Raw genomic sequence first — 12,761 nt, forward strand, 5'->3', positions numbered from 1 at the left:
TTTTGTATTATCATAAGCACCTCATGGCATAGAATGCTTTCACCCCAAGTGGCTGTTTCAGGGGCACTGGCAGGTTTGGAGGGGCATTGTGTTTTGAATAGTCAGTGCCTTTTGTGCCATTAAACTCCCATGGTAGAGAGACCCAGCCTTAAGAAATAAGACTGACCCTCCATAGGGCTGCTGCTAGTCTATATATTGTCTTTGTGAAAATTAGAAAACAGCACCTTGTGTGAGTGGGGTAGCCCTGCACCAGAGAGTGTGGCCTGGCTAGTAAAAGGCAGATTGGATTTCAGCCATCACTTTCTTACCTCAGTTGGGCATTCTTGGCAGTGCCCAACCTGCCCAACCATATGCTGTAGTCCTGATTCTACCTGCTATCTTCCAGCCAAATACAGGGGCTTTGTATTCTTTTGCATTATACAGATGTGTTCATTGTGGCTGCTTAATAGACGTTTGAGTTGATCGATACTCATCGTTGACCAAATAGAGAGAATGGCACTTTGAGGGTGTTTATTTGCTGCTGTCCCCGTAGCAGCAGCAACCATCAGCAACCTGTTAACCTTAAGGATTCTATAGTTCATTCATTTATTAATTCAACAGCTACTTCTTAAATACTGATAATGTAAAAGGAGACAGGGTACCAAGCTACAAAGAGCACCATCTTTGGAGTCAAATCTGGGTTTGAAGTTTGTCTTTTCTGTTGATTGTCTGTGTAATATTTGGCAAATTATTAAACTTTCTGAGCCTCATTTGTTCATTCATTTGCCCACTTATTCAACAGATACTTATTGAGCATTTCCCTTGGCTGGATGAAGATGAAAAAAAAGGAAGACAGACGCAGTTCTTTCCCTCATCTCTAGTGAGGATGTGGACACAAAACAAATACATGGATCAACACATAACAATTCTAGGCTGTCATAAGTGCCCTGAGGAAAAGAAACAAGGATGTGCTAAAATCAATAGGACCTGGGGAGTGGGGGGAGGGGACACGGGAGACCATGCCAGAGAGACAGAGCTCTTTCTTAATCGGGTTGTCAGGGTACGCCCATCAGAGGTGAGCACATAAGCAGACCCAAAGAATGGTGAGGACCTGGCCTGCAGAGAGCAGTCAGGGCTGAAGAGTCAGCTTGGACAAAGGTGGGAAGTAGTTGGTATATTTGAGGACATAAAAATATGGACTTGGGGCATAATGGAAGACAAGGTTGGAAACAGTGATGATGATAACAGTAGCAAGCACTTGTTTAGTTCCTGCTATGTCCAGACACTGTGCTGAGTGCCTTCACATACATTAACTCTTCTAATGCTGACCAAAATACTACGGAGCATGTGTTACGATCATTGTTTTACAGATGAAGAAATTGAGGCACAGATGGGATAAATAACTTACCCAGGATTTCCCAGCTGGCACGTGGTAGAGCTGGGATTCAAACACATGTGTTCTGGTTCCAGACTGTGCTTATATCTGCTATGCTGTAGTGCCAGTGAAGGCTGGGTCATGCCAGACCTCAGTTTCTTCATCAGTAAAATGGAACTAATATGTGGATTAAACAAAATGTGTATAGAATGGCAGTCACATCAAGTCATAAGCATTCATCAGGTGGACTGTATATCTAGTGGTGGTGGTGGTTGGTTGTGGTCAGCATTGTAGGAAAATACAGGGGTGCGTTAGGAACTAACCCTCTAGGGAAGGGCCGTGTATACTGATGATCGTTAATGTAAGGAGGACAGGGGTAAGGGCCCTGAAGAAAGTGTGTGCATGAACAGTGCTGCGATGGCTCTGAAGTGGGTCAGTTTGTTCCACCTAGGCAGTGTGGAGCCACTTGGGGGTGGGGGGAGGGGATCCTGCTGTTGAGTCTGGAAAAATGGGCAGGAGTCACATACACTGAGCAGGTAGGAGGAGCATTTCCTCTGCACCATCAGGTGAGCAAAGATCTAGTGTGTACTCAGAGTTGGAAAGTGGGGTCTGGAGACAATAGCACTGGCCATAGGAGAGAGGCAGGAACTGGAGTGAAGATAGGTTAGAGCCAGCACTCGCTGGGGCTTGATGCCATTGCGAAGCTTTCAGTTTATGCATCAGGGAATGTGTGGTCCTGGGGTCCACAGCTTGGTTTAAAGATCTAATTTGGGTATCTTCCCAGCTTTCTGTGACTCTGGCTGAGCAGCAGAGAGGAATTTTGTTTTGGCTTTTATTTGATATGCTATCTGTCATCTACCTAAAGGGGCCTGCCCACCTCCTGGGTTCATACAGAGGAGAGGTACCACTATAGTGGGAAGCTTTATGACCCCACTCCTCCAGACAGGTGGTTTTATCGGTGATTGCAAATAACTGGCACAGGCTTGGAGCTAGACAGATCTGGGCTGTATAATCTGGGCTTTAACAGCATTTGACCTTGGGTCTTGTATTTGGGCCTCATTTAGTTCCCTGTAAAGTAGGGATTTATACCATGTCTCATTGTTATATAAAGGTCAAATAAGTGCATGACACTATGTGCCTGAAGAACATGGTAAGTGCTCAGATGATGGTAGTCGGAATTACTAGATTGCATGGTGTGGAAGGCCCAGTTACCCACAGGAAGTCAGTTTGAACTGACTAATTGTCTTCTCCCATATTTTTGAGGTCAGGAAGCCTAATCAGTTGGCAGGACTCATTGGAGCCACATTGAGATGGATTTTAAAGTCATTCCCAGGCTCTGTGGGACATCAGGCCATGATGTATACACAGTTTTCTTCTTGTTGTTTTATTTTTCCTTAAGGCTTTATTTTCTTAAAGCAGTTTTAGGTTTAGAGCAAAAAAACTTTTTTTTGAGACAGAGTTTCCCTCTTGTCTCCCAGGCTGGTGTGCAATGGTGCAATCTTGGCTCACTGCAACCTTCACCTCCTGGGTTCAAGCGATTCTTCTGCCTCAGACTCCTAAGTAGCTGGCATTACAGGTGTGCGCCACCACACCCTGCTAACTTTTTGTATTTTTTTTTTTTAGTAGAGATGGGGTTTCACTGTGTTAATCAGGCTGGTCTTGAACTCTTGACCTCAGGTGATCCGCCCGCCTCAGCCTCCCAAAGTGCTGGGATTACAGGCATGAGCCACTGCGCCCAGCCTAGAGCAAAATTAAGAGGAAGGTACAGATCTCACACTTGCATAACCTCCCTCATAACCAACATTTCCCACCAGAATGGTACATTTGTTGCACTTGATGAACCTACACTGACATCATTATCACCCAAAGTCCATAGTTTAGATTAGGGTCCACTCTTGGAGTTGTGCATTCTATGGGTTTGGACAAATGTATGATGACATGTACCCACCATCATTGTATCACACAGAGTATTTTCACTGCCCTAAAAATCCTCTGTGCTTTGCCTGTTCAGCCCCTGCCCACCATGTGTATTTGCTGTCCTGGTTTTAGATCATCATTATGGGGTTGGAAAAATAGCATCCTATAAAGGTGTTTGTGGCTTTAAGTGAATGTCAGCAGTTCTACAGTCCTGTCCAGTAGATGCCATCTTTCAATTTGCTGAAGATACTGATTCTGTTTTTCTGCTACTTCAGAACAAACAGAGGAATTTTAGAAGAACTACCACCCACTTCCTCAGACTTACTGAGCACCTGCTTAGGAGCCACACATAGTTCTAAGGTTGATGTATGACATACAAAGACAACAAGACCCTACTTGGCCTCATAGCAGAGCAAACCTGGGGCAGTGGACCCTTGTTGTTTGTCTCTTTGATGGCGGACTGGGTACCTTTGACATTTAGGAGGTCATGGCTAGGAATACTAGGAATCCTATAATGTGCACAGCAATAGTCCTGTGGATAGAAGAATTTTTCTATAGCCTGCATGACTTTCAAATGTCTCCCCAGACATTCTTGCAGGGAAAAAGCCTGTTCATAATTTTCTGAACCTAGAACCTGTAATTCCATTTTATGTAAAGGACTTTTTGCATTGTTTTGATATACCCTTAATTTTCTAGGAATGCCACTACTTTGTAAATTGATACGATATACTATATAAGATACTACACTATTTTGTTTGTAACTTTGCCAAAAGCTGTTTACCATTTTTATAAATCACTTGCCAATGTTGGTGTGCATGTATTTGTGTCATCAAGAATAATATGCAAGTATCTGACTGCACTTATACTTATTGCATTCAGAGTTGTTCTGTTGTTGTATTAGACTACTTCATTATGTCTTCTGATGTACTCGTGACAGAGCAATTACTATTGAAATATATATTCTTACAGATATCTTCAAATTCTTTATTTATAGTTAGGACATTATATTATGTTGAAATTGTATATAGTTTATATTATTTTTGATTTTCATTTCAGGGTAGTAAAGGGAGAGCATTATGACATAAATGTCTTAAAAAGCAGCAAGAGTCGGGGTGGCAGGCGTTGGGAACCGTTGGTCTGATGCATTGGAACCATATCAGTAAGACCTGGCAAAGTGCAGAGAAGTCTGTGGGGGAAAGAGTTTAAGCTTCATTTTGTTTTAAGTCATGGCATGTGTGGCCTTGATTCTAAACTCTGTGTTTGAATAAAGTTGTTTTTGGCTGGTGGTTTTGAAGTTTTAGAAAATGGGAGTGTATGAGTAGATGTGAAGTGGTTACAGTGGTTTAGTCACAGCACCCTGGGCCTGAGAATCTTAGCCAGAGGGACTCTAATTTGTGACATTGTCACCACAGCAACCAATGGAAATATCCCCATGTGATCTGAACCAAAGTGGTTTTGGAGTGTTAAAAAATGTGTGTTTAATAAGCTAAAATTATCTGTTAACTGTTCCAAGGGTGATTTTTGTATTTTCAAGCATGCACAATTCTAATTAAATGGCATTGCGTAATCACTTGTGGTCTCAGTGTAGTTTATAATGAGTTAGAATAATGAAGGGGTAGTGAGACTGGAAGTTAGAGACACAGAGAGCCTTTCTGCTTAAGGTATCCTTAAACAGATAGGTGTTAGGACCAGCAAATAGTGATCCCAGAAACACAATAAAATATTTAATGAAGTGCTAATTATGTTGCGTGTCAGTCATTGTAGGCTGCAATTGATGGAGCTAGGTGGTGGAGGAGGAGGAGGTTGGATTGGGATGGGCCTTGAAGGGTAGTAAGTAGAATGTTAATGGAAAGAACCTGCAGTTGTTTCCTACCCCAACTTTCCACGTTATTATTATCCACAGAGTCACATTGGCTTGTATTCCAAATTTACGTTTATAGTAGCTAATAAGTGTCTTTTTTATTTAGTACCTAACGTATGATTTCCACTGTGGTTGGTCCTTGACAACAGTTAGGTGAGAGTGAATTGATACTAGAGTTGCAGAAATGTAAGGCTTAGAAGCTCAAGTGTCCAGGACCACACAGAGCTCATAAGTGGCAGAGCCAGGATTTAAACTCAGGTTTGACTGATGTCAAAGCCACTCCTTATGGTCTTTTGATATTTTTGCTCTAGAGATGGTGTTCATGATTAGCTTGTTTACTTACCAACCATTTTCTATTCAGATTATAAAGCAGATCTCATTTGGCCGAAGACTTGGAGATTTAAGTTTTTGATATGTAATCTATGATTGAATTTAAATGAGGTATGGTTAGAAAGTTCCAGCCCAGTTAGTAATTTAGCACCTTAAAGCGTTCAACAAGCATGGTTAACCAAAAACCTAAATCATACTAAATGTTTGAAGTGGTGAACAGGAGGGAATATTTTTATATTGTTACTAGTCAGCTTTAAAAAAAAATGTGTTTATAAACTGAGAAGTCTAGGTACATGACATTTATACTCCTGATGTTTGACTGGCTTTGGAAATTCCCACGTTGTGACTTCTTGTAAGCTTGGCTGAATGAACTGACAGGGGATTCCAGCCCTTACTGTATAATTAAAGGTAAAGATACAGAATGCATCTCTCTACCTCCAACTATTGTGTAGTTAGTTGTAGCTACCAATGAAATTATCAGGTCAATGCAAAAAAACCCTTGTTTTTATTTATACAGGGTACAGGGATGGTCTGATTAGTTGTTCTCAAGTAACTAACTGGGGGGTGGGGGGCATTTAGTAGTATTGTTGTTGTGGTTTTTTTTTTTCCATAAGAACAATCAAATGAGGAAACTAATAGCACTGTGGGCTGCTTAGGGAATTTTTGTCACTGAAAGAACTGCTGCGAGCCCTGTGTCTCAGGAAGGGTGATGGAATGTCTAAATGTCCATCTGTAGGGAGAAGATTGAAGTCCCTATGCCAATCTACTCTGCTTGTGCAACTTTGTGATTTGCAGCCAGTTACTTAATCTCTCTTTACTGTTGTTGACTCAAGTCATGCTATAGCTGGTATTTCATATTACAAGGACAGAGTTCAAGAATTATCTTCTTGGTTGGAAATGGAAAGGAGATATATCTGGAGTCAAGTCCAAATGGGTAAGCCATCTCACTCTAGAAACTCACTATACAAAGGGACTAAGAAGGGAATAGAGAAGCTGCCGTGTTTATAAAAGGTTGATCCACTCCCAATAGTATAATCACAACAATTTCTAAAAGGTTTTATTTCAACCACTTATTTTCTTATCCCTAGGTTACACATCAGTTTGGTGAGAAGAGCTCAGTTTTTGGTTTTAGATGAGCTGAGTGCTTGTCTCAGTTCAGCCACTTGCTAGCTGCATAGCCTTATGCAAGTCACTTAAATTCTCTGAATCTCTGTTTCTTTATCTGTAAAATGATTTCCAGTGACCTACTATACACTCTAGTAGGTCACTGGAAATCAGTTAAGTTAATAGATGTGAAAGCTTTGTGCACTTCAAAGGGCTGTCTAAATGTCTGTATGAGCCTGAAGGATAGTTGTTATGCTTTCAGTTATCAGTAGTCTAGGTGGCTCTGCAGAAAGGGAGAGGCGAGGGAGTCATATTTTTGACAATTAACTTGGGGTCCTATGATCGAAAGCCCAGAAATCCTCACTTAGATTTTTTCCCTAATGCAGCAGTCTTGTGCTGGATTTTGGAGTGTGGTAGAAACATATGCTACACTTATTAAAGGGGTTTGGCACTCTGTAATGTGGGATTACTGGCATAGAAGATGAAATGATAAAGGAACATCTCATCATATTCAGATGTGTGAGTCATGCACGCTTATGAGTTACTCTGAAAAATGGAATTATAATAGAAATGGGCATGAGTTCAACTTATATTATTTTCCTTGGCTTTAGCAGTTTTCAGGTTAAAAGTCACTGGATACATTTAACTATCTTAAAGCATAGCATTTATAAAAAGCTTTTAGAACTTAGACTGTACAAAAGCACCTGAATTGGAAACTGTGTCTCTTATTTTTTCTATCAGTAGGATATTAGGGACAGTTTTGCACTGGACCTGTTCCTGTGTACTGCCTTGATACTTAACTCAGTCAGTGAATCAGTAAGCAGGATTATATGGACTCCTATAACCCTATTGGCCTTCAGGGAGCTTCATGGTCATTTATTCTGCCTGCCTGTTTTACAGTGGGGAAAACTGAGGGCCAGAAGGGTTCCTTGAATTATCCAAGGCCCAAGGTTAGATTCTGGCAGAGGCAGGGTTAGAACTCATTCAGTCCACACCATGCTGTCTCCAGTGTATATGTGCTGGATGAGAAATTTTCCACTGCCAGCATTAATTTAATTTAATTTAATTTTAGTTTGGTCTAGTGTAGTCTAGTCTTAGATTAGTTTAAGACAGAGTCTTGCTGTGTCGCCCAGGCAGGAGTGCAGTGGCATGATCTCGACTCATTCCAATCTCTGCTTCCTAGGCTTAAGCATTTCTCGTGTAGTTCTCAGCCTCCCAAGTAGCTGGGACTACAGGTACGTGCCACCACACCCAGCTAATTTTTATGTTTTATGTAGAGATGAGGTCTCGCCATGTTGCCCAGGCTGGTCTTGAACTCCTGGGCTCAAGTGATCCACCTGCCTTGGCCTCCCAAAGTGCTAGGATGACACATGTGCCACCACACTTGTCCTGTTTATTCTATTTAAATTACAGTTCATTTTGTGTAAGCCACTTTTCCCTGTTTCCATCAATTTCAGATTTGGAAATACTTTTCAAGGATTATCCTTAATACTACATCTCCTCTTTATGCTTAAAAATTTTGTTTGATTCATTTAACCAGAAATGATCATAGTGACTTTTAACTTTCAATAGGGAGCTACTTTTTCATTAATTACTTGGGTCATATTTGTCACTTGATTCTTAGCACTTTTTTCTTTTGATGTCGTTTATTATTTATTGAGAAATATTTGAGTTCTTACTCTGTGCCAGGCCCTGTGCTTAGCAGGTGCTGGAGGTGAGAAGGCACTAAGTGATGGAAGGACCTCATCCAAGAACCCGACTCTGTCCTGAGAGGATCTAGGGTGTCCGTCAGGCCCCACCCCATTTGACTTAGGACCATTATTGTTTTTATAGTAGCTAATGGAAAGACTCATTAGGAAAAGTCATGCTTTTGTTCATTTCTGTTTTCAACCTAGCTAAGGAGACATATATTACAAGTAAATAATGACACAAATTGGCAAATGATGAAAGTCCAGGGGATTATTGCCTAGGTAGAATTTTAGAAAGATGATGTGGAGAAATAGGAACACTTTTACACTGTTGGTGAGACTGTAAACTAGTTCAACCATTGTGGAAGACAGTGTGGCGATTCCTCAGGGATCTAGAACTAGAAATACCATTTGACCCAGCCATCCCATTACTGGGTATATACCCAAAGGATTATAAATCATGCTGCTATGAAGACACGTGCACACATATGTTTATAGCGGCACTATTCACAATAGCAAAGACTTGGAACCAACCCAAATGTCCATCAATGATAGACTGGATTAAGAAAATGTGGCACATATACACCATGGAATACTATGCAGCCATAAAAAAGGATGAGTTAATGTCCTTTGTAGGGTCATGGATGAAGCTGGAAACGGTCACTCTCAGCAAACTATCGCAAGGACAAAAAACCAAACACCACATGTTCTGACTCATAGGTGGGAATTGAACAATGAGAACTCTTGGACACAGGAAGAGCAACATCACACACCAGGGCCTGTTGTGGGGTGGGGGAAGGGGGGAGGGGATAGCATTAAGAGATATACTTAATGTAAATGACAAGTTAACAGGTGCAGCACACCAACATGGCATATATATACCTATGTAACAGACCTGCACGTTGTGCACATGTACCCTAGAACTTAAAGTATAATAAAAAAAAAGGTAAAAGGAACCAGGTGAAATTAATATCCTATTTCAACATGTAATCAATATGAGAATTGTTTATGAGATACTTATAAATTTTTCTTCTTCGAAAAAAAGTTGCTGCCATTCAAGATGGTCTTTAAAGAAGCATAGTATTTGATTACTGGAGAGGATAAGGTAATTGATTTTTTTTCAAGTTTCAGTTATTTATTAATGTAATCTCCAACACATTATATCAACATGATTTCATGTATCTAAAGGAGAAATATTTCCTAGTTAAGTGGAAAATTGTGCAGCTAGCTTCTGGAAGATCTTCATTCTAAGCAGCTTTATAGTGAAACATTTCATTTAGAAATCTGGACCATCTTTCTTCAGTTTACTGTAATCCACATTCACTGAGTAGAACTTGTATTGCTCCTTGGAACCCAGTTTATTCCAGGGCCCTGGGTCATTCTTTCTGGCCCAACTAACATCTGGATTGAAATGCCAGATGCGAGACATACAGTGCTGCTCTGGTACCTCTAGCTCCATTAAATACAAAGAGGGGGATCAAACTCAGCTCCTTGGCCTGACCAAGGACCTGGTGGAGCATGTTTTCAGCAAGGGCATCTGATTTAAAAGGAGAGAACTAGCTTAGCTGCCAGGCCCTTGACTAAGTAGTATCTCAGAATAAAGTAATTGAAAATTAATGAGTATCTACTTAGGATCTCTAAATATATTTAATTTTCTATGGAGGGAACTTTTTAAATTGAAAAATGTATCAACATAGAGAAGACTATGTAAACAGTATGTGTATAGTTAGAGAAAAATACCTATGTATCCACCATTCAGGTTAAGAAAGAGAACATTACTGGTATCTTAGAAATCACCTGGTACTCCCCTCCACTGCACTTCCCTCAGAGGTACAGTCACCCCCACTTTGGTATTGATCATGCCCTTTCTACCAGTGTATATGTCCCCAAAGCAAGCATAAACCTAGGTGTATAAGGAAAGGGCAGTGATGCCATCTCTAGATGAAGGCTCCCAGGAGAAGAGCTTCATGGTCTCTGGTTGAATTCATTACCCCTGTATCTGAACAGAAACTCTGGGTCAAGTCTGGATCCAGAGTTGAGAGGTTGCAGGGATCCTTTTGGGAAAGTCAGTGGAAAAGATCATGAATGAGTTGTGGGAAACAGGGCTTCTCATAGTTGGGGGTACCTAGAAGACTGCAGTGGGCCCAGCTGTTGGGAGCCTGGGAGGAGTGGAGTCAAGAGGAATGGGCTGCTGCACCCTGGCTTATGTCCAGCTCTCAGGAATAGGCCAAATGGAATACTTCTGCGGGGTGAAATAGTCTTCTGCTGATTCAGGCAGCAGGACACAGCAGGGGAACAGGAATTTCATCAGTGCATGATTAAGAAAAACCAAATTCCATTAGGAATTTGGTCCAGGCTCACCCAGGCATTCTACCCTCAATGCAGTCTACGGGGATCTTGCCAGTGACTGCCCTCAACATAAGTATCCCTCAAGTTGCCCTGCTCACATGGGGATTGGTCATCCTCTGAGGCTGGCCACAGCTTTTGTGTTGAGACCGCTCTGTTCTGTGCCTCTGGGAGTTCCCTTCACTTCCTCTTTGTTTAATCTTTATTTCCTGTGTTGGAGCCTGTCTCCTGTTATTTTCAGAAGGATGCATAGCAGTTTGTTTTTTGAGATCTTTGATGTCTAACTGTATCTTGATTCTTCCTTCATACTTCGTTGATAATTTGGCTGGTTATAGACTTCTGGGTTGGAAGTTGTTTCCCTTCAGAATTTTGCAGGCATTGGGTGGCTGTCTCTTTCCTTGGTGCAGCTGTTAAAAAGCCTGAGAATATTCTCAATCCTTGATCTTTTGAATGTAGCCTGTTTTATTCTCTTTTGGAAGCTTATAGACCCTTGTTTCCAATGTTCTGAAATTTCCCAGGAATGCCCCAAACAGGTCTTTTTCTCCATTGTTTTGATGGGCCTTTCCAACCTGGCAACTGGTAGCCTTTGGTTCTGGGAAATCTTTCTCAAATGGTTTTGCTGATGATTTTCTCCCCTCCACTTTCTTTGTCTTTTCTTTAGGAATTCAGACATGTGACTGTCTGGATTGCCCCCTTTAATTTTCTTATCTCTTTTCTCCTATTTTCAAACTGTTCTTTTCTAACCTATTTCCTAAACTTTTTTTTTTTTTTTTTTTTTTTTTGAGAAAGGGTCTCACTCTGTCACCCAGGCTGGATGGAGTTCAGCGGCAGAATCTCGGCTCACTGCAACCTCTGCCTCCCGGTTCAAGCGATTCTCCCACCTCAGCCTCCTCAGTAGCTGGGACTACAGATGCATGCCACCACACCTGGCTAATTTTTGTATTTTTAGCAGAGACAGGGTTTCACCATGTTGGTCAGGGTGATCTTGAACTCCAGACCTCAAGAGATCCCCCTGCCTCAGCCTCCCAAAATGCTGGGATTATAGTCATGAGCCACTGCGCCTGGCCTTTTCCTAAACATTATCTTCCAACCTTTTTAGCTTTTGAAAATTAAGATATTATTTACCTACAGCAAAGCGTATCAATGCTAAGTGTTCCTTTGGCTGTTTTGACAATCATATAGGCTTGTGCAGTTACCACCCTAAACAAAATATAGAACATTTCTATCAACCTAGAAGTTCTGTAGGGCCCTTTCCCAGCTGTGTTTTCATTTCTGTTATTATCTTTTTAATATTCGAGAGCTCCTTTTTTCTCTGAAATGTTACTTTAAAAAAGAAACATTTTATTCTTGATTCACAAATAAAGGATATTCTTTTATCTTTCTGAAGACATTAATTTTTAAAGTTTTCTCTCTGTGTAATGTTTTCTCTGAGTTGCTTTTTTCTGTCTCCATGTCTGCATTAGAGGCTTTCCTCAGACATATGTTTACCTTGGCTGTTTGTTTATGATTAAACTTGGAGGAAGGCTGAGCATGTGCCTCGGGCTTGTGAACTTTGAACGTCACTAAGAGTGAGCCATTCATTGGGGAACTCCCAGCCTCTGTGTCTGTGTCTTTAGGTCAGTCCTGGTGAGATGGTCACATTCCTCAGAAGACAGTATTCCAGTTTCTCACCTGGAGGGCTAGGGACTGGCTGCCAGCATTTCTGGAGCTGCAGGGAAGAGGGTGAAGGCTGTAGCATCCTGGCCCCCAGCACTCAGCATGTGTGCAGATGCTGTCTTTCTGCGTGCCCAGAGGTTCCCATGCTTCACCTGACATCTCTAGTTACAGGACCCTTTGTCTTATCCTTTCCAGAAACTAAACCTCTAGATATGTGTTTCCTTATAATAAAATAGTCACTAGCCACATGGTAGCCACTTAAATTTAAATTAACATTTAATAAAATTAAGAAATTGGTTTCTCAGTTACAGTAGCCATCTTTTAAATGCCTGGTAGCCACATGTGACTGGCTGCCGTACTGGACACAGCACAGATACAGAACGTTTCCATTATTGTGGACCGTTTTACTGGACAGTGCTGGTCTAGACTTTTGCTGGGGCAGAGGAGTGGCCAACGGGATTCTTTTTCTCAAACACCTTTCTCTGGCCCTCTTTCTTCACCCCAG

General features: G+C 41.3%; 1 protein-coding gene and 1 pseudogene across 2 annotated transcripts in view; one reads left to right on the forward strand and one right to left on the reverse strand.

The window, feature by feature from the left end:
- Positions 1-12,761, forward strand: part of JAK1 (Janus kinase 1) — a 132,604-nt gene that overhangs the window by 38,203 nt on the left and 81,640 nt on the right. The gene's annotated exons all lie outside the window — the stretch shown is intronic.
- LOC112439105 (cytochrome c oxidase subunit NDUFA4-like) lies at positions 9,531-9,774 on the reverse strand (annotated as a pseudogene).

This window comes from Pan paniscus, chromosome 1, assembly GCF_029289425.2.
Source record: "Pan paniscus chromosome 1, NHGRI_mPanPan1-v2.0_pri, whole genome shotgun sequence".
NCBI classification, from domain to species: Eukaryota; Metazoa; Chordata; class Mammalia; order Primates; family Hominidae; genus Pan; species Pan paniscus.